The sequence below is a fragment of the Acomys russatus genome, chromosome 3 (assembly GCF_903995435.1).
Source record: "Acomys russatus chromosome 3, mAcoRus1.1, whole genome shotgun sequence".
In the NCBI taxonomy this organism is placed as follows: domain Eukaryota; kingdom Metazoa; phylum Chordata; class Mammalia; order Rodentia; family Muridae; genus Acomys; species Acomys russatus.
Window position 1 is genome coordinate 41,727,829 of NC_067139.1, and position 22,646 is coordinate 41,750,474.

The window sequence follows — 22,646 nt, forward strand, 5'->3', positions numbered from 1 at the left end:
TGAAGAGGCTTGGCATACAGGAATCCCATCAGCTTTGACCCACATGCAAGGTATGTTTATTGTGGCACACTAGGTCCTGACTGATGAAAATTGTATTCTTCACTTCTTTCTCTAGAATCTCCACGGGTAGGTAGGTGGAAGCAAGGCAGGAGAATCAGAAGCAATGGATACATTTTTCTTCCCCCTTGCCAAAGCCACATCCATGGTTGATCCTTTCCATGCCTGACATCTCCACGTATCCAGCCTCTCCCAGCAGACACAAGCCAGCTACACACGTGGCTACAAACCTGCCGCACACAGTCACATGGGGAAGATGTCAAAGGGACAGTGAGATGCGTAATTGGAGGGGCTGTAGAAACCTGAAGTGGGAGGAGGGTGGCAACATCAGCACTTCCGGGCTCTCCTGGGTGTGTGCCCTGTGGCCGGGGATGCTGCCCTGGGGTTTGCCTCCAGCCTCCATTCCCAACGGTTCAGCTCAGGCCTGCAGCTAAGCTACAAGCCGTCCCCACCTTTGTCCTCCCTGACAGTCCTGCAAACATGTACAGCGTCTGCCCCCTTCTGCCCCTTCTCTCCAGTTCGTCACTTTGTGGTCTTCTGACTTGACAGCATCACTGTCACCCACCTGTTATGTGCACACTCTTGGGTCCCGTATTTCGTCACCAGGATCTGTCTCCACAGCAGCTGTTGGATCCTTCCACCTCTAGTTTTCTGGTCATCGCATTTCTGAACCATCTCCTGATCTTGCTGACTTCCTTGTTGCTTTTAAGGCTCCGTGTTGACACAAGAGTGAAGAGTCTAGCTTTCATAAAAGTAGCAGGATACACAACTCAAGATAAACATCAGTAGCTTTTCAAAATATAATAAACTTACCAGCAAAGAGATCAGGGAAATAACCCCATTCAAATGCTTTTATAAAGGACTAGGAATAAATCTAAGCAAGGGATCAAAGACATTAGAGGACAGCTCGGAAGAACAGCATTGTGAAAATGATGTGTCGGTGCGACACGATCTTTGTCACTGTCCCGATGACACCCCACAGAAACAGAACAGTAAGCCTAAAATTCATGCGGAAGAATGAATAACTCTGAATAGTCCAACAGTCATAGGGAGGAACAGCACTGCTGGAGGCTGCACAATACCTGACCGCAAACTCCACTAGAGCCATAGTAACAGAATCATGTAGTGCTGGCACAAAAAATAAATGTGCAGACCTGATGCCACGGAATAGAGGACCTGGAATAAACCAGCACAGTTGTAGCCGCCTAATTTTTGACAAGGCCATCGAAAACATACTTCAGGAAGAACAATCTCTTCACATATGTTGGGAAAACTGAATCACCACGTGCAAAAGAAGGAAAGCGGCTTCGTCCTCTCGGCTGCGCAAAAATCCATTCAAAGTGGTGAGGGTGCTTCAAAGTTAGACCTGAGGCTCTGAAACTTCCAGAGGAAAACACGGGGGATGCCCCTCAAAACAGACACAAGCAAGGGCTCACTGGAAGGACTCTAGCAGCGCAAGAAAGGACCCCAAGAAGATGAATGGATTAGACAAATTAAAACATTTCTGCATGACAAAAGAGACACCAACCAAAGTAAAGAGACAGTGAGCTGATGGGTTTTTCCCAGCCTGACACAAGTCAGAGTCCTCTGGGAAGAGGGACCTTCAACTGAGAAAGTCTCCATCAGAGTGGCCCATGGGCACGTTTGTGAAGCATTTTCTTAATTAGTGATTGACGTAGGAGGGCCCTGTCCACTGGGGGAGGTGCCATGCATGGGCTGGGGTCCTGGGTTGCTCAGGGAAGCAGGCTGAGCAAGTCATGGAGCAAAGCACTAAGCAGGATCTTTCTGTCTCTGCTCCTGTTGCCCCCCCTCCCCAGATTCCCCTCTTGAACTCCTCCTGGCCTGATTTCCCCTCGTGAGGGACTGTAAGCTGAAGGTAAAATAAAGCCTTTCCTCATAAAGCTGCTTTGCCTCATAGAGTTTTCCAATAGACAGCTAATCAGCCTGCAGAGCGGGAGAGATTTTGCCAACTATACATCTGACAAGGAATCATCTAATTAATAGGTGGGTTAACGAACTGAAGAATCAAGAAAGACAAACAGGTAGACGGTAAATATTTGTAAAAATGTTCAACATTCTTAGCCATCAGGAAAATGCAAATTAAAACTGCTTTGAGATTATATCTCACCCAGACGCAGTAGCTACTATAGAAAAATGAGAAATAAAGAGAAAAGAAAAAAAAAAAAGAAGTGAAATAGAAAAACATTATACTGAAAGTTGGAAAGGATATGGGCATGGAGGAAGCCACATGCTCTGCTGGTGGGAGTGCGGCCTGATCCAGCCAGAAGGACTCAACACTGAAGCTGTCAAAAGACAAAACCTAGAACTACTGCACGGTTCAACTGCCACTCCCTGGCATGGGCCCAAAGGCTTCTAATGAGCATGTTACAGGGACATCTGTCCAGTCGCACTACTACAGTGCCCACAGCAGCTTAGGCAAGGCACCAACCTAGATGCTCATCAATAAATGGGTGAGTAAGGAAAATGTGACACATACACAAATGTGACTTTATTCATCATAAAAACATAATGATATTATAACAGCCACAAGAAAATGCATGGACTAGAGTCATTATTTTAAGCAAAAAAATAAGCCAAACTTGGACACGTTTCACATTTTTGTGCTTATGTAGAATGTATATATACATGTCTGTCTGTCTGTCTGTCTGTATGTATGTATGTATGTATGTATGTATGTATCTCTCTATATATCTGTAGAGCATTAAAGTGGAAAGAGGACTGAGCTTGGAGGAAGTTGTCTAAAGCAGGGAAGACAGGAGGTGATGGAATACATGTCACAAAAGCAGAACAAGGATGATTTCTGGGGAGAAAAAATAAGAGGGAGGATGGCATAGGAAGATGATAATCATAGAAAAGTGAAATTTCTTCAAAATCTGCCTTGGCACCAGTATGAGATGGCAACTCAGGAGCTGACCAAACGTAACACTACTGTGAAGACTTTAAGAGAAGGGTCCAGTCATGTGTAGGAGGATATTTAAGGAGGACAGCATTTACAAGAGGAGGTGAAGAAGAGAGAGAGAGAGAGAGAGAGAGAGAGAGAGAGAGAGAGAGAGAGAGAGAGAGAGAGAGAGAGAGACGAGAGGAGAGAGAGAGAGAGAGAGAGAGAGAGAGAGAGAGAGAGAGAGAGAGAGAGAGAGAACCAACCAATGGTCCTCCAGCAAGGTGTTGCCTAGCTATAACGGTGGGTAAATATTAAACACAACATAACTTCATAAAGAAGTAGAAGGAGGAGCTAGAGAGATGGCTCAGTGGTTAAGAGCACTGCCTGCTCTTGCAGAAGACCCAAGTTTGCTTCCTAGTACCCACACATAGTGGCTCACAACCACCCCTAACGCCAGCTCTAGGGCTGATCCAATGCCTCTGGCTCCCGCAGGCACCTGCACTCTCATGCACACAAACATGCACGTGCATACACATCCTTAGCAGTAAGATGCTCATTAAGAAGAACTAGAAAAAGAGTGACAATTCCTAACACAGAGCCACATTTGAGGGATGGACATGCTGAGTGCCCCACGACACGCTGTGCACACGGGTCAAGTGACCACACTGCACCCAGTAAATATCCACAATGATTACTTGTCTGCTTAAAAAGATGTATCACCTTGGAGAGATGCCCACAATTAAAGGAAAAAAAAAAAATCAGGTAAGGCACAGACAGCAGACAGAAGTACCAGGGAGACACTCTATCTAGTGTATGGCATTTGTCTCCTGTGTCGTCAGTTGTTTAGGGAATTGGGATTAGTTGTTGAGATGGTGGTATTGGCTGGTGTGTGTATGTATGTGTGTGTGTGTGTGTGTGTGTGTGTGTGTGTGTGTGTCTGTGTCTTCATGTACACACATACAGGTGGAAACCAGAAGTCAGCCTCAGACATTGTCCCTCTCGTTCCTAAGAAGAGTCTCTCACTGACCTGACACTTACCGACTAGGCCAGGCTGGCTAGCCAGTGAACTCCAGAGATCTTCTTGACTCTGCCCTTCCAGTGCCAGGATTCAAAGTGTGTGCCACTGAGACAAGCTCTTCCACGATGGTCCTTAGGGGCGTCCTCAGAACGTCTGCCAGCTTTTTTCTGACTGAGCCCTCTCCCCAGAAATGTTGTGGTAGTGTAATGTGTACACATGTGTATATGGGTGGAAGCCAGAAGACAACCTTGGTGCCACTCCTCCCCAGATGCCATCCTTGCTTTTTTTGTTTTACCACTTTTGGTCTCTCTGAACCTGGAACTCAGCAATTAGTCTAGATTAGACCATGAGCCTCAGGGAATCTGCCCGCCTCTGCCTTCCTAGCAGTGGAATTATAAGTGTACATCACCGTGTAAACATTCTATGTGAGTGTGGGGGATCCAACTCAGGTCCTGTAGCAAGCATTCCACTGGTTGAACCATTGCCACGGTCCCTAGGAGTATTTTGTGAACATTTATTGCTTTTACAAGTAGAAATTTAAAAGGCCATTTCCATTTGGAACTTAAAAAGACACAGCCTTTCATCCAGCACAAATCAATAAAAGCAGCTGTTGCCAAGTGAGGAGGGACAATTAGAGGTGCTGGGGAGCCAGGACCAATGGGACTCAGCCACAAGCCACTTTCTAGGAACTGAGGAATTAATCATGTGTACAGGCCTAGGCTTCCTGGAAACTGAAGCACACACTGAGACATGGAAGCCTACATTTCAGAATTTGATTGAAATTATGCCATCCTATCTGGCTCTCTACAAACAAATGGAATATTCCAAACTGCCAGTATTTGGGGACACACAGTTTGCATCTATTTATGTATTTTTAAAAAACTGTATCATAATAACCAAGATGTAATGGATAAAACATGCCTTGGCTTAGAGCCTCTCCCTCTGCCTAGGCCACAGAATCAGGGTGGACAAGGCTGGCAGGCAGTGATGGGAAACAGACATCAGCCAGCAGCCACAGGAAATGCTGGAGACCTGAGTGTGCCTGCGCCGCCAGCGAGGACACTCTCATATAATCTATCTGAATTATTATCTTCCCCAAACAATAAGGGTTGTGTGTACTTAATGCTTTGGAGAAACACTTTATGACAGGAGGCACAACACAGCAGGTTGACAGGCTATTCCAGGAACTTGACTGGTTCTTACCAGGACCCAAAGACTTGGTGAACCTGGGGGACAGGGTGGGGTATGCAGAGGCAGAGACACACACCGGCGGGGGGGGGGGGGAACAGGTCGTATACACACTGAAAGAGATAGACATGTGTACACACAAGGCTCTGACACAGTGCAATCAGTCTAGCTCAGCACAAGGCCACCATCCTCTACCTCCTGCCCAGGTCGACCAGTAAGCTACCACCTTGCTTTCTACTTAGGGGACTTGGAGCTTTCTCTTCAAAGAAGCAGCCCGAGTGAATGCTCTCCATTTTATAGGGGAGGTGAGTGGGCCTGCTCTAGCTTGAAGCAAGGACAAACCCTCACCTCTTGGTGTCTTTCCCTATGTGCAGTGCAGGTTGAGGAAAGGGAGTGAAGATCTACTACACAGCCCAAACCTCCCAGAAGCACGTCACATGGTTTCTGCATGCCGCCTACCAACCCCATACCTCTACCTCACTTTACCTAGGGGCGTGAGCTCAGAAGAGTCTGGGTCGTGGGCTCAGAAGAGTCTTGCTCATTGGTGATCCTCTGCGTACAAAGGACACAAGTAAGACCACACTTGGTAAAAAACAAACAACACTCCAAGAAATAGATGGTCTATCACTGGTGCTCACCGTGGGTGGACAGACAATGTCTGTGGCTCCCGGGTTCTGATGAGGATGAGTGCACACACGCTCTAACTGAAGAGCAGGTAGCAGGCAGGTCTTACTGCTCTCTAATTCGAAGGCAGTTTCTGTGTCTCCCTAAAAATACAGGAATCAAGTCATTTCAGCAACAGGAAAGAAAGCTTCATTTTCCATAGAACTGAAAACAATAGAAAGTGCAACTTTTCACAAATGACAAAAACAGCAAAACTGGTTGTGATAGTGCTTACACACGTGAGGGAGTGGGAGTGTGCACACATATACTTGTGTGGTGCAAGGAGGCAGTGTATCAGTCCTACAGTACGTTTTCACCAGTATCTGGACAATGATTTGACATTTGCTGCCTTTTAAAATATACAATATCCTAACGAAATCAGAGACCACTGATGAGACAGTTAGTGCCACTGCCGAGTCCCATTTGCCCTGGTTTTTCATTTCACATTAACTGTCATCTCCCTGCTCTCCCGTGTCACCACTTAAAAACATTATTATTAGGCTAAGGGGAATCTGTATTTGGATGGCGGCGTGTTTGTAATTACAGCTTAAGGTTATTCCCAGAGCTATAAAGTCAAAGCTATAAATGGCACCGTGGGCCACACAGCTGTCAACAGAAGACAAGACGAGCCCGACATTCGTCACCATGCACAGTCTGAATGGATCCACACATATCAGCAAGGACCTAGCCAGGGTGGGGGCAGGGCCAGAGTCCAGAAGCTGGGTCACCTTGCCAAGTCCCTTGGACTGGATTTCTTCATCTGAGCAGACACACACACACACACACACACACACACCACACACACACACACACATATGAGATGTACACACATACATCATACTGCCAGGATGCAACAGTTGAGTAGGCACAAAGTAAAATACCTCTACTCCAAAGCAGAGAACTAGGAGACTAGAAATTATTGGAGTGAAGGAAATGAAGCCTAGCAGGGCGGAAGAGCTGCTATAGCCCAGCATCTGGGCCATGTGGTGCTGAGGTACCAATCCAAGAGGCTTGAGAAACCCTGCCTGCCGCAGTTCGGCTGGCCCCAGCCGACTGGCTCAGCTCATCCCCTGCAGCTCTGTCCCAAGAGGCTTTGTCTAGGTGTCCTGGGCATCTCTAACTCCCTGGGGTCCTGACTGCACTTCAGCCTCAGTTTGCCCTCTTAGGACTCCAACCCTGCCACACATCACCTGGCCTCTCAAGTCTTCATTTGATACTTGGGTAGAAGCGACCATGAGCCCACAACTTTGCATTATGACCATCTGCATACCAAGCACGGTGTGGGTGGCACCAGCAGCTAAGTGGTAGTCAGGCTCCCTGGTGAGCAAGCACAGTCTCAGTGGCCTCCTGGTGTCTGGTGGTAGAAGAGGAGAAATGTTTCCCTGAGCAGCCCCTGAGAACAGACAGGAGTGATTTTCTCAAACCCAAGTCTTTCAGAGGAGTTTATACCATTACACTCTTGTGTCTGTGGTGTGGCCCAGCCACCTCTTAAGACACTTTCACAGCATCTTTTCCATCCAATGCAAAATGCTTGGCTTCTTTTTGATGACTCTAATCTCTCTGGCAACCATACTTTCTTTGGCTTCCATTTTTCTTTTTTTTTTTTTTTTTTTTTTTTTTTTTTTTTTTTTGCTAATCTCTTAAGTTTTTAATATCTTTGGCTGTTTGTTTCAGTTCCCACTATAAACCTGGCCAAGAGTACCCAGTAATATCCACTCTACTGTCTGAATTCTGAACTGCCTTGGATATTCCAGATTAATTAACCTGTCACCATTAAGTTTAGCCTCACATGAGTCTCAGGGAATGGTATAGATAAGTTTTGGTTTGTTTGTTTGTCTTTGTTTTGTGTTTGTGTGTTTGTTTCTTTGTTCTTGGCCACAGTGTAGCCTTCCTGGCTCTAATCCAATACCCAAAGAGGCCCACCCAGTCCTGTGCCTTAAGGCCTGTGTTCCTGTCAGCCCAGTCCTGTGCCTTAAGGCCTGTGTTCCTGTCAGCCCAGTCCTGTGCCTTAAGGCCTGTGTTCCTGTCAGCCCAGTCCTGTGCCTTAAGGCCTGTGTTCCTGGCAGCATTCTGGTCTACTGATGTCTCTCTGTCCGTGCAGTTCTGTTTACTGCAGCTTTTCTAGCAGTACATGGCTGGGTAGCGAAAGGAACAGCCCCTTGTCTACTTTTTTTCTCTGTTAGAGCAACTTTCCATTGCTCTAACAACAACAACAATAACAACCACTTTACATAAACAAAAAGACATAACGTTGATTTGGGTCCATGGTTTTGGAGATTTCAGCTCATGGGTGCTTGGCTCCATCTTGGGGCCTGTGGCAAGCAGGGACTCAATAGCAAGGTGTGTCACTTTCCTGTTGTTTTACTAAAATTCCATGAACAAAAGCAACTTAGAATCTTATTTTAGCTTAAGGCGTGGAAGGCATGACTGCTGGCAGGAAGGAGCAGGACACGGGCTAGCCACATTTCCATCCACAAACAGAAAGCAGAAAAGCAGGACTGGAAGCAGGTCAAAGCTCTGCAACTCTCCAATCCACTCCCAGTGGCACATTTCCTTCAGCAAGGCTCCGCCTCCTAAAGTTTCACACCAAATGCCAAGCAGCGCTGCCAGCCAGCCAGGACAGAGCATTCAGATGCATAAGCCTATGGGGAGCATTTCTCATCCGGACCTAGGACACAAAGGGAGGATGGCAGAGCAGCGCAGCTCACCTGGTGGCCAGGAAGCAGAGAGAAAAGGGCTGGGGACAGGCACACCTCTTGCAGTCACTTCTCCAATGACCTGATTCCTCCAACTAGGTCCTACCATACAATAGCCCACTTCATGAACTCATCAATAGATTAATCTATTCACTAGGTCAGCAGTCTCATGACTCAATAGCTGCTCAATAGAGGCACTAGCTAGAGACCAAGCCATCAGCACATTAGCATCAGGGAACATCCCATATCTAAGTCACAGCATCCAAAGTTGTCCTTTGTCCGTTTGAATAGATTCTGAAAATTTAGAGAGAGAGAAAAAAATCTACAATGGGTAGGAATTAAGGCTTTCCAAGAGAAGACAATAAAGCAAATCTACTGTGGATTTTGTGGTCACTTCTCCTTCTCAGCACAGGGATTTTGAATGACTTGAGCCTGTGCAGGCCTTGTGCATGCTAACGCAGTCTCTGTGAGCTCAGCTGTGTACTAGTCTCTCTCTCTCTCTCTCTCTCTCTCTCTCTCTCTCTCTCTCTCTCTCTCTCTGTTTGCTTGATATTTTTGGGTTTTTGTTTGTTTGCTTGCTTGTTTGTTTGTCTTGAGAGAGAAAGAGAAAGTACACAAGTGAGCTCCCATGGAGTTGGATGGGAGGAAGATGGGGAGATCAGGGAGGAGCTGGGAGAGGGGAAAGAATGCAGTCAAAATACATCATATGAAAAACATTCAGTCGCTGAAGAACATCCAGTGGTGCTGGTTATGGGGAGGGCACTAACATAGAAATGGTCATTATAAAGTTCCATGGTGGAACCAGGCAGAAACCTAGCTACCTGCCCCAGGAGACTGTTTCTGCACATTTGGCGGAACTGACCAGGCCTATCCACATCTCCACAGTCCAGCAGGGCCTCCCACACTCTCGGGAGAGACTGGGCTGGCCAGAGGGGATAGGGCAGAAAAGTAGCCAGCTGCCCCAACCCAGTGAGAGTTCTCACATGACCAGAAGGGACTGAGCAGCCACAGCTGCCAGGTCTGAACTGGACTGAGCAGAAACCTAGCCACCTGTCCCAGGAGTCTGTTCCTGCATATTTGGGCAGAACTGACCTGGCCTAGCCACTCTCCACAGCCCATCAGGGCCTCCTATGCTCTTGGGAGAGGCTGAACCAGCCTGAGGGAATAGGCAGAAACCTAGCCAACCAACACCAACCAGAAGGCAGTATCTGCTCTCTCCGTGGCAGGGCAGAACCTAGGCCCCACTGCCTGAATGGGTCAGGCAGAAGCCTAAACAACTGCTACAAGCCAGCAGGGGTTCAGGCACTCTAAGGTGATCTGAGCCTAGGATCCAAAGCCCCAGAGCACGAGGGCAGGGCATTGAAAGCCCAGCCAAAGACAGGACAACCGGCTCTACCTACACTGATGAACTGATCCTGGGGCTGCAGAGTACCAGCACCTACCTCTTCTGACCCAGTGCGGTGCCCAGGGTGTGGAGCAAAATCCTGTGGAGCTAAAACCAGGTCACCTGCCTGTTCCAGGGAAGAGTTCCCTGATCCTGACAGGCAAGAGCCCTTGACATATAGACACTCCCCAACAAACCACTCTCAATGACCAGTGAAGAACACCAGAAGCTACCTCCCAACATCAGAGACAGCGAGGTGACTAAAGGCCAGCATAAAAACACAAACAACAAAACCCAAAACAGTATGGCATCTCCAGACCCCAGCTATCCCAAAGAATCCAACCCTGAGAACACAAACACAAACAAAGCTCAAGAAAATGACCTCAAATCCTTAGTAATGAAGATGATAATAGAGGAAATGAATAAAATTTGCAAACGAATGCAGGAAGATGCAGCCAAACAGATTGAAGACATTAAAAATGCCTGTAGAGATGCACTAGAAGAAACTCAGGAAAATACAAAAAAAAAAAAAAAATCAGATGAAGGAAGTCAATAAAACATTTCAAGATCCGAAGACGAAAATGGAAACAATGATAAAAACACGAACAGAAGAAATACAGGAACAAGAGAACTTAAAGAAGAAAGCAAGCAATACAGAGGTAAGCTTCTCTAATGGAATTCAAGAGATGGAAGAATGAATCTTGGAACTAAAAGATACAATTGTAGAACTTGAAGCAACCATCAAAAAAAAAAAAATGCTAAATCTGAAAAATTCCTGACACAAAACATCCAAGAAATCAAGGACACCATGAAAAGACTAAACCTGAGGATAATAGCCATTGAGGAAAGAGAAGACACCTGACTCAAAGGCACAGAAAATATTTTCAGCAAAATTATAGAAGAAAATTTCCCCAATTTAAAGAAGGAGATGCACATAAACATACAAGATAACCATTGATGGAGAAAATAAGATATTCCATGACAAAAAACAAATTCAAACAGTACCTATCCACAAATCTGGCCTTACAGAAATTACTAGAAGGAAAACTCCAACCCAAACTGACAAACTACAACCAAAATAAGACATGAAATAGATAACTTCACTGTTGCAAAACATAAGCATACAAACATTCTACTGCAACCAACATCAAAATCAAGGGACTTAACAATCACTAGTCATTAATATCTCTCAGCATCAATGGTCTCAATTCGCCAATAAAAAGAGACAGACTAGCTCTGTCTGCATAAACAAGACCCAACATTCTTCTGCATTCAAGAAACACATCTCAGCCACAAGGATAGGCATTACCTCAGGGTAAAAGGCTGGGAAAATGTATTCCAAGCAAATGGACACAAGAAGCAATCTGGTGTAGCCATTTTAATATCTAATAAAATAGACTTTCAACCAAAATTAATCAAAAGAGATGAGGAAGGACACTTCACACTCATCAAAGGTTAAAGTCAAGCAAGATGACATCACAATTCTGAATTCTACACTCCCATTACAAGGGCACCTAAATATGTAAAAGAACTATTAACAAAGCTTGAACCACACATAGATCCCCATACATTAATAGTGTGAAACTTCAACACCCCACTTTCACCAAGGCTAAGTCATTGAAACAGAAACTAAATCGAGAAATAATGACACTAACCAATGTAATGAATCAAATGGATCTAACAGATATCTACAGAACTTTTCACCTAAACACAAAGAACTATACCTTCTTCTCAGCACCTTATGGAACCTTCTTCAAAATTGATCATATAGTAGGTCACAAAGCAAGCCTCAACTGATACAAGAAGATTAAAATAATACCTTGTATCCTATCAGATCACCATGGTCTAAAGCTGGACTTCAACAACAGAAATAACAAAAAGCCTACATCCACATGGAAACGAAACAACTCTCTACTTAATGACACCTGGGTCAGGGAAGGCATAAAGAAAGAAATTAAGGACTTCCTGAAATTCAATGAAAATGAAGGAACAACATACCCAAATTTGTGGGACACATTGAAAGCGGTGCTAAGAGGAAAATTCATAGCACTAAGTGCCTTCATAAAGAAATTGGAAATATCTCTTAAAAGCAACTTAACAACACATCCGGAAGCCCTAGTAAAAAAGAAGCAGAAATACCCAAGAGGAGTAAATGTCTGAAAATCAAACTCAGGCCTGAAATCAATGTTAGAAAAAAAGAGAACAATTCAAACAATCAACAAAACCAGGAGTTGGTTCTTTGAGAAAATCAACAAGATAGACAACCCGTTAGCCAAACTAACTAAAAGGCAGAGAGACCATCCAAATAAACAAAATCAGAAATGAAAAGGGAGGCATAACAACAGATACTGAAGAAATACAAAGAATCATAAGACCTACTTCAAAGGCATATACACCACAAAATTTGAAAATCTAAGGGAAATGGACAATTTTTTTGATCAATTCCACTTGCCAAAATTGAATCAAGATCAGAAAAACAAATTATATAGTCCTATTTCTCCTACAGAAATAGAAGCAGTCACTAAAAGTCTCCCAACCAAAAAAAAAAGCACAGGGCCAGATGGTTTCAGTGCAGAATTCTACCAGATCTTCAAAGAAGAGCTAATAACAATACTCTTCAAGCTACTCCAAAAGATAGAAATGGATGGAGCATTACCAAACTCATTCTATGAGCCCATAGCCACTTTGATACCTAAAACCCACAAAGACCCAACAAAGAAAGACATTTTTAGACCAATTTCTCTTATGAATATTGATGCAAAAATAATAAAATACTCACAAACCAAATACAAGAAGACATCATTCACCATGACCAGGTAGAATTCATTCCAGGTGTGCAGGGATGGTTTAATATACAGAAATCCATCAATGTAATCTGCCATATAAATAAACTGAAAGAAAAAAAAACACATGATCATCTCCTTAGATGCAGAAAAAGCATTTGACACAATCTAACACCCATTCATGTTTAAAGTTTTGGAGAGATCAGGGATACAAGGCACATATCTAAACATAATAAAGGCTATATATAGCAAGCCAATAGACAACATCAAATTAAATGAAGAGATATTCAAGGAAATTCCTCTAAAATCAGGGCCAGGCAAGGCTGCCCACTGTCTCCACATCTCTTCAATATAGTTCTTAAAGTTCTAGCCAGGGCAATAAGACAACAAAGGGAGATCAAGGGGATCCAAATGGAAAGGAAGAAGTCAAATTATCCCTGTTTGTAGATGATATGATAGTGCATATAAATGACCCCCAAAATTCCACCAGAGAACTCCTACAGCTGATAAACACCTTCAGTAAAATGGCTGGATACAAAATTAACTCAAAAAAAGTCAGTAGCCTTCCTATATACAAATGACAATCATGCAGAGGAAGAAATTAGGAAAACTACACCCTTCACGATAGCCACAACCAATATAAAATATCTAGGAGTAACTGTAACCAAGCAAGTGAAAGACTTGTTTGAAAAAAATTTCTGAAGAAGGGGATTGAAGATGACATCAGAAAATGTAAAAATCTCCCTTGTTCATGGATCAGGAGAATTAACATAGTAAAAACAGCCATCTTACCAAAAGCAATTTACAGATTCAATGCAATCGCTATCAAAATACCTACAAAATATTTTGAAGACATTGAAAGATCAACTCTCAATTTCATATAGAAAAACAAAAAACCCAGAATAGCTAAAAGATCCTCCAGAGGAATCTCCATACCTGATCTCAAGCTGTACTATAGTGCAACAGTAATTAAAGCAGCATGGTACTGGCACAGTAATAGGCTGGTTGATCAATGGAATTAAATCGAAGACCCAGAAATAAATCCACACAGATATGGACACTTGAATTTTGACAAAGAAGCCAAATCTATTCAATGGAAAAAGGATAGCATCTTCAACAAATGGTGCTGGTCTAACTGGATGTCTACATGTAGAAAAATGCAAGTAGATTCATATTTATCGCCATGCACAAAACTCAAGTCCAAGTGAATTAAAGACCTCAACATAAAACCAGAGACACTAAATCTGTTAGAAAAAAAGTAGGGAAGAGCCTGGAACTCATTGGCACAGGAGACAACTTCCTGAGCAGAACTCCAACAGCCCAGGCCTTAAGGTGAACAATTAATAAAAGGGACCTCATAAGGCTGAGAAGCTTCGGTAAGGTAGGAGACACTCTCAACAGAGCAAACCCACAACCTACAGACTGGGAAAAGATCTTCACCGACCCTACATCTGACAAAGGTCTAGTATCCAAAATATGTAAAGAGCTCAAGAAATTAAACACCACCAGCCCAAATACCCAATTAAGAAACGGGGATCAGATTTAAACAGATAATTCTCAACAGAGGAATATTGAATGGCTGAGAAACACTTAAAGAAATGTTCAACATCCTTAGTCATCAGAGAAATGCAAATCAAAATGACTGTGAGATTCCATCTTACACCCATCAGAATGGCTAAGATCAAAAACTCCAGTGACAGCATATGCTGGCGAGGATGTGGAGAAAGGGGAACACTCCTCCATTGCTGGTGGGAGTGCAAACTTGTACACCCACTTTGGAAATCAATCTGGAGCTTTCTCACAAGACTGGGAATAGGGCTACCCTAAGACCCAGCTATTCCACTCCTTGGAATATACCCAAAAGATGCTCCACCACACAACAAGGACATAGGATCAACCGTGTTCATAGCAGCCTTATTCATAATAGCCAGAATCTGCAAACAACCTAAATGTCCCTCAGTTGAAGAATGGATAAAGAAACTGTGGTACATTTACATGATGGAATATTATTCAGCTATTAAAAACAACAAATGCTGGAATTTGCAGGCAAATGGATGGAACTAGAAATGATCATCCTGAGTGAGTTAACTCAGACCCACAAAGACTCACATGGTATATACTCACTTACAATTGGACACTAGCCCAAAAGGGATGTTCCATGAAAGCCTTCACTAACCAGGAGATTGGTATAGATGCGAGGACTTCCTATTGGGACTCTAGGTGAGAGAAGTATGGGAGAATGGGGAAATAGAAAGATCCAGAGGGTCCTAGAAACCTACAAGAAGAACATCATGATGGGAACATCTGGATCTGGGGGAGGGGGGTCTGCTCAAACTACTGCACCAACCAAGGACAATGCATGCAGTAAACATTGAACCCCTACCCAGATCTAGCCAATAGACAGGACATTCTCCACAGTTGTGTGGAGAGTGGGGACTGACTCTGACTTAAACTCTGGTGCCCCATATTTGACCACTTCCCCTTGGTGAGGAGACCTGGTGGCACTTAGAGAAAAGATAAGCAGGCTACCAGGATGAGACTTGATAGGCTGTGGCCATATAGTGGGGGAGGAGGTCCCCTTCTGTCATAGAGCTAGGGGAGGGGAACAGGGTGAAAGAGGGAGGGAGGGAGGAATTGGAAGATACAAGTGAGAGGATAACAATTGAGATGCAACCTGAATAAATTAATTTTAAAAAGGACCCATTGTGAATGCACAACACAGAGTACAAGCGTCTATACATTGCTAGGCAGATAGTGTGACAACAGACACAAACTATGCGAGAACACACCCCTGCTCTGCCCTCCTGCTGCCCTATGAAGCAGTTGTACCTGCAAACAACAGCTTTGTGCAAGCTGGCATTTGTATTTAGTCCCAAACTCTGACTTCCTGGGCACGGGCTGGCTCCAGCCATCAAGGCCCTGCCACTGTCTGCCAATTCAGTCTTTGTTACAGGACACGCTTCCTTCTCCGTCCTGTGTGTTTGACTCCTCACCTCCCAGGTTCCACCCACAGATGCTAGCAGGACCATCGGGTGTTCGTAGATGTTAGGGTTCACAGAGGGTACCATCGTGGCAGGTACACTGGACATGCTTACCATGGGGAACTTCCCCTAGGAGGGAGCACTCACATTCCACTGAGCTGCTGGATGGTATTTTAACACATACAGCGCTTTAGATTTAGAGACAAACAACCTGAGAGATTTGTCCTCAAACTGTATATTTACATATCTTCCCTTTGAGCCAAGACCTTTTCCCAATAACCACTTTTTCTTTATCTGAATGTAGACACAGGTCACTTTTCTGTTTTAACAACAGAAACCATTTCTGATGGGTGTGGTTGGGGGGGCCCCACTGTGTGGCGTCTAGCTATCATGTGTGCACCTTGACGTAAGGTAATGAGGCAATGTGATGACAGAGCCCCGCACACTATGCCTGAGAAAGCAGGCACCATGAAACATGCCGTTCTGATGGAGCTGCTGAGCTTCAGGGCCAGGACGACAACTTAAAGCACACATCCCACCATTTCGTAGGGCTTCGTTTTTCCTTCGGCCAGATTAGTGGAGCCATGTCCCATCATGGAAGCACACCGGCTACGGAGCCGGCTCCTGTAGGTTTTAACTCTGCAAACCACTGTGGCGGTGCTCCATAGGGCTGCCTTCATCCAACCGATTTCCTGACACCCGTTAGCTGGGTGACCTCTACCTGGGGACAATGCCCACCATAGGTTTGCCATGGATATTAGTTCTATATGTGTGTATACATACATATGCATGCTATCTCCATACATATCACACAGATCAATGCCCAGAACACAGTGGACTGTGGCACTGACAACTTCAGCCTTTGTCACCATCAAAGCAAAAAGCCGCTTTTCTTCACGCTCAGCCCAGGACTGATTAGTAGGCTTAAAGTTTCACTAGTTTGATATTTTTCTCTGTGAGCTTCCCATATCAAATGAAGCAGAAGCAGGTGGAGCCCAGTGTCCTGCCACGGCTTGGGGATGCATGAGTGACATCTGATCAGAAAGGCTCCAGACAGGCACTACCACCCACCCAGCTCTCCTCCACAGTGCTCACACTTACACATGGGCAGTGCTCACACACGTGCATGCACACACACACACACACACACACACACACAGGCAGTGCTCACACTCACACATAGGCAGTATTCACACACACAGGCAGTTCTCACACTCACATGGGCAGTACTCACACTTATACATGAGTGGTACTCACACTTACACATGGGCAGTGCTCACACACGTTCACACACACACACACACACACACATGGGCAGTGCTCACACACATTCACACATACATACACACACATGGGTGGTACTCACACTCACACATAGGCAGTATTCACACTCACATACAGGCAGTGCTCACACTCACATGGGCGGTGCTCACACTTATACATGAGCAGTACTCACACTCACACATGGGTGAGCGCTTCAGATGATGCAACATCCTAAGTTTTTTAAAAAATGCTTCATAAACCATTACAGATACAAAGTCTGCATGCATGTTCTGGTCGCCTTTCTCTTTTTCTGTGATATAAAGATGCTATTGTAACTCCCATTGAACCTGAGAAGAGGTAATTTTGAACTTCCAGTTTGGCCTTGCCACTCACAGTTGGCATAGAAGCTACAGAATAAACCTTTCCAGTAAAGCCACAAGTAAGCAAACCTTGACAATTTTGTTATAGAAAAGATACTTTGAGTAAAAATGTTGAATAAAATACTTCCGCTCTTTTGCTACTGGCAGAGATAAAAGCAGCTGTTATGAGCACTACAGGGGGAAAAAAGGCACACACACACACACACACACACACACTTCGCAGCCTGTGGCAGGATGAAGAGCTGACCCCGCGGTCATGAGACCTTCCCCCACACACCCCTCACCTTACCCATAGAGTTGTCCTTACACCTTGCCTGGGCAGCACAGTAGAGCTGGCCCAGTCCCTTGCCAGCTATGGCCTGGTGAGCTACCTGGAGCGTGCTAGAGAGCTTGCCCTGGTGGTGATGGTGCAGGAGAGCTAGAGCTGACCAACTCAGCTACCATCAGGCCCAGATCCAGGGATTTGAGTTGCCCCACCCCAACATCTACCCCATACATGAACTGCTGGAGCACAGGAAGGGGCTGGTGCTGCAGAACTAAAGCTACAGGATCTCCATGGCACAGGGCAACAGCAGGATCTCTGAGAGGAGACCAGGTGAGGATCCGGTATTGATGGTGTAGCTGGAGCCAGAGGCCTCGCACCAGGCCAGTGGCCCATTGCAATGAACATTTGCAAGTAAAGCTGTGTGGACTAATGTGTGTACTGTGTGACACACTGCAGCTTCCACAAGTTTTGTTTGTTTGCTTGGGGGTGTTTTGTTTTATTTCTGTTTTTACTTTGTATTTTCTTTCGGAGGTGGGGAGTTGCAAAGGCAGAGGGCAGGTACAAAGGGACGGGAAGATGAGTGGGACGGGCTGCATGGTGTAAAAAATCACAATGAGCAAATAAGAAGTTAAAAAAAAAAAGATAGATAAATGGAGAAGAGCTTGCATGAAACCATTACCTATTTTGCTAAGACTCAATGGTTTCTTTCCTTAAAAGGAAGGGGATAACTGATTAGAAACAAACATTGGGCGCGCTGCCTTCTGAAAGATCTTCCACAAACCATAATCTGGAAAATACATGATCCATTCCACAGACTTGAGACCGGTCACAAAGGCCTCAGGGATGGCTCCAGCCACACCAAATGCTTTCTCAGTGCCCCAGCCCAGTTCCTTAGGAGCCCTACGGCAGGTGGTAATAACCATGCATATATTTTCAGGACCCCTGAGCTGTTAACAGAGGCCAGTAGAACAGGCTCACCTTGCAAAGGAGGGCACAGATCACAGGCTGCTACTATGGTGTAAGGAAACAGGCTAGCACCAATAGTCCTTAGCAAGCCCACGTATGTAACATGGCCTTCCAGTCTCTCAAGAGTTAAAAGGCTAGGGCATTGAGATACCTAGTATTTGAGAGTTATAAGGGATAGGGGTGGTATAGGGAGGTAGAAAAAAGAACTCAATAAAGTAGCCAAAAGCCAGGCTGTGTGTGCTTGGCTTTTTAGAAGAGGGAAGCAAAGACTGGCAAAGGCAGTTAAGACCTGGACATATCTCTGTACACAACATAAATAGCAATCTGCCTGGAGATATAGATCAGTGCTAGAGTGCTTGCCTACTATTGCGAGGACATAGGTCCAATCTCCAGGACTGCAAAATACAGTTTAAAACACAATAATACTAATCACTTTAAAAGGATTTCAAATTTTAAAATGTATCCATGTGAAATAATTCAATCATTACTTCATTTGTTCTGCATTCTCAAAGGACAAATAAAGCGTGAACTGTCACCCATTCCTAAGGAAATAGGAGTCAAGTTGCAAAGCTCAACAATGACACAAGGCACAAAAGTCTATGGCATTGTAAATAGAAGGGACAGTGGCATCAGTGCCTAGCACTGAAGAGCCTACACTTCGCCACTCACTGCACCCTCAGAACAATCCACAGCAAAGCCAAGCAGCATCCTGAGGTACAGATTACTTCCACTTGCTGAGCCCTAATCCAAGTGATGCTGAGACACAACACAGTGGTCTATAATATACGGCATGTAGTATAGTTACCTTGGGATGCATTGGGCCAGGAGCCACAGGCTAAGCCCAATTGCAACTCTTTCCTATCCTAATTTCCAGCATCTTTCACTCATATAGTTTCTTCACACTTGCAAAGCCAAGGGCCTTTACGTGGTTCAAAGGTACAGTAGGGAGTCGGAAGAAGTCACAACACTCACTAGCCCATGAGGTGAGGGAAATGGTACCTCAGAGGGCTACGCAGATTTAGGTATTGCAGTAAGCAACCTTTAACTGCAAGCAAGCACACTCATGTTCTATCCATAACCAGTCAAGGGCTTAAGTGATTGGCTGTGATGGGGGCTGGGGTCAGAAGGGGTGCAGAGTGCTAAGGAGGCTTGTGAGGCAGAGGCAGGATGGAGTGGCCCCACTGCCCTGAGGGCCACCTGTCACCTACCTGGTCCCTGCACTTCTACCGATAATGGAAAACAAGTCCATGTGGCACATCAAGGACTAAGCCTTCAAAACACTTGTTTCCTTTGAGAACAAAGCTTTCCTTTAGAGTTCCCTTCTACCATGGGATGTGAATGTATTTTAACCGGGGAAGCATTTTTAACAAATCACTGTACAAAGCAGACTCATGCTCCGGCCACACCATTTCTTCAGCGGGTTTTCTTTCTAATTCAAAAATTAGCTATGCATACAACTACCAAATTACCATCAAAATAAGATAAAAACACTCATTTTAAATGTTGTGCATTATATCTATTAAAGCATATATAAGAAAAAGCACTTATAGGATGCATTCATTGCATCATTGCTATCTTTCCTTTTTTAATCACGCATAAGAAGACTTGAATGGGGGGGAGGGAAGAATGGGAGGATACAAGGGATGGGATAAACATTGAATAACAATGTAACAAGAATAAATTGATAAAAAAAATTTTAAAAAAAAAAAGAAGACTTGAATACACTTCCTGTGTTGTCCACTTCAGTGTATATGCAGAGTCATCTTAATGTGGGGACTAGAGACTTAAAACAGCACACTTGTGGCTGTGGGCATGCCACCAGGAGCCCAGCATACCCTATCTGTGGCTGTGGGCATGCCACCAGCAACCCAGCACACTTGTGGCTGTGGGCATGCCACCAGGAGCCCAGCACACTTATAGCTGTGGGCATGCCACCAAGAGCCCAGCATACCCCACCTGTGGCTATGCACATGATACCAGGAGCACAGCACACCCCACCTGTGGCTGTGCGCATGCCACCAGGAGCACAGTTCTGGGTTACTTATTTTCAAGCAGGCCTCCCACTAGTGTTTCTACATACCCAACAAAGTCTTAACAAAGTGACAGAGATTCCTCCTAAATTCAGGCAAACTGAAGAGTAGATTTGCCTTCTGCTTTTATAAACATGTAATTCAGGAATGATCATTCAGCCTTTAGCATTCCTTCCTTTCTGGGCAAAAGCGAAGCTGGCCCTCCTTTGTGGTAGAACATGGCCAGCTGTCAGGACACTACTGAGTGTTTGTCATATCACCTTCGAATCTGCAGGAACGCAGGCTCTGGGGCTCCACATGGACCATGTGATGAGCACTGCGTGCATGCGGGCGTGCGTGCGTGCGTGCGTGCATGGGTGAAGCCCTCCAGGTAGTTATTATGCACACTGCCACTAAGAATGACCAGATCAGACCAGACTTAGTTCAAAGCTCCAGAGGCAGGTGAATTACTGGGTCCACTGTGCATGCCAGGCCTCACCATGCTGCATAGGGCTCTGTGTGCAGCAAGCACCTCAAACATTTTGAACTCTTAAGTGCACAAGTTACAAAACAAAACAACAACAAAGAAAAATAAGGCAATTTTAGAGACTGATGATAAAATATGATACCTCCAATTAGGGAAGTTAGGATATTGAATTATTTTTTATTTTAAAAATATGAAAATAGTCGGGGCTGGAGAGATGGCTTAGGGGGCTGGAGAGATGGCTCAGCGGTTAAGAGCACCATCTGCTCTTCCAGAGGTCCTGAGTTCAGTTCCCAGCAACCACATGGGTGGCTCACAACCATCTATACTGGGGTCTGATGCCCTCTTCTGGCCTGCAGATGTACATGCAGATAGAGCAATCATATATATTAAATAAACATTAATAAATAAAATATTTTTTAAAAAAAAGAAAATAGTAACCATAAAGGCTTTCTTTTTAAACCTGGCAACTACGTGAGAAAAGGTAACTCAGGTGTGTAACATGGTAGAAGGCAGCAAGTGTTCACAATGAGGGGAGTTTATAATGTAAAATGACAAATTAGCATAATTACACTTTGTGTACATTGGTGTCTCAGTTTTTAGCTTCTAATTTGGTAAAAGCCAAGAACACTGCATGTGGCACATTATGAGTATACTCTCTAAATGTACAATTTTGACAAAATGTCATTGTTTAAAATTCAAAAAGGAAAGACAAATAAGTGATTGAGCAATGCCTTACTAAAACCATCACTACCTTTCCAGAACTGGATGGCCATGAGAACAGGACTGGCTCAAATTCATGGTCTACTTATTTTTACTTTCTCAGACTCAGTGAGAAGTAGACGCTTTGGAGACAGGGCCCACATAGCTTGGGCTGGCCTTGACTCTGGACCTTCCTGCTCTGCTCCCTAAGAGCTAGCGTGGGACCACCATGCCTGACTAGTGTCTCTTTTTATAGTATCCCAAGACACCAAGGACCTCTTGGCGGACGCCAAGCAGAAGGAGCTGCAGCAGGCAGATGAGCTTGCTTGGCTAAGATGGGTGCACCTTGGAGAGGCGCAGGCACAGGGGCTACCTCTGGCTTGATTCCTGCTGCTGCTGTGTTCCCCGTATATTTGGCATGGGCGTGGGGCGACCCTCACAGCCTGACATCTGACATGATTGTTTCCTGGGTAACAGCCCACTCATTTGGGCAATTTTCCTGCAGGTCAACATGAAGATAAACTTTCATAAAATAATATTGTTTATATGAATTAATGATTTTACAGAATTCCCAATTTTACTTAGTTTTAGAAAGTTAGCTTAAGATGTTTTTGTCAGTGGCTCTAAAGGAGGAACAATTTAAAACTCAGAAAGGCAAAGTCTTAGCAGTTGGGCTGGGGACGTTTTGATGTTAGGGACAAGGACAATAGGCCAATTAGCACTGGCTAAAGCTGGGCTGGTGATCAGGTGATTAATTTCTTATACCCATTTTGAATCAGCTTCTGATATGATGATTAAATAAAAATGGTTAATGAGTAGATTTGAGGATTTAAAGTAGAAATGGTTGATTGTTTCTTATATATAAGTTTAGATTTGTGATCAAGATTTTTTATAAGATTACTTTT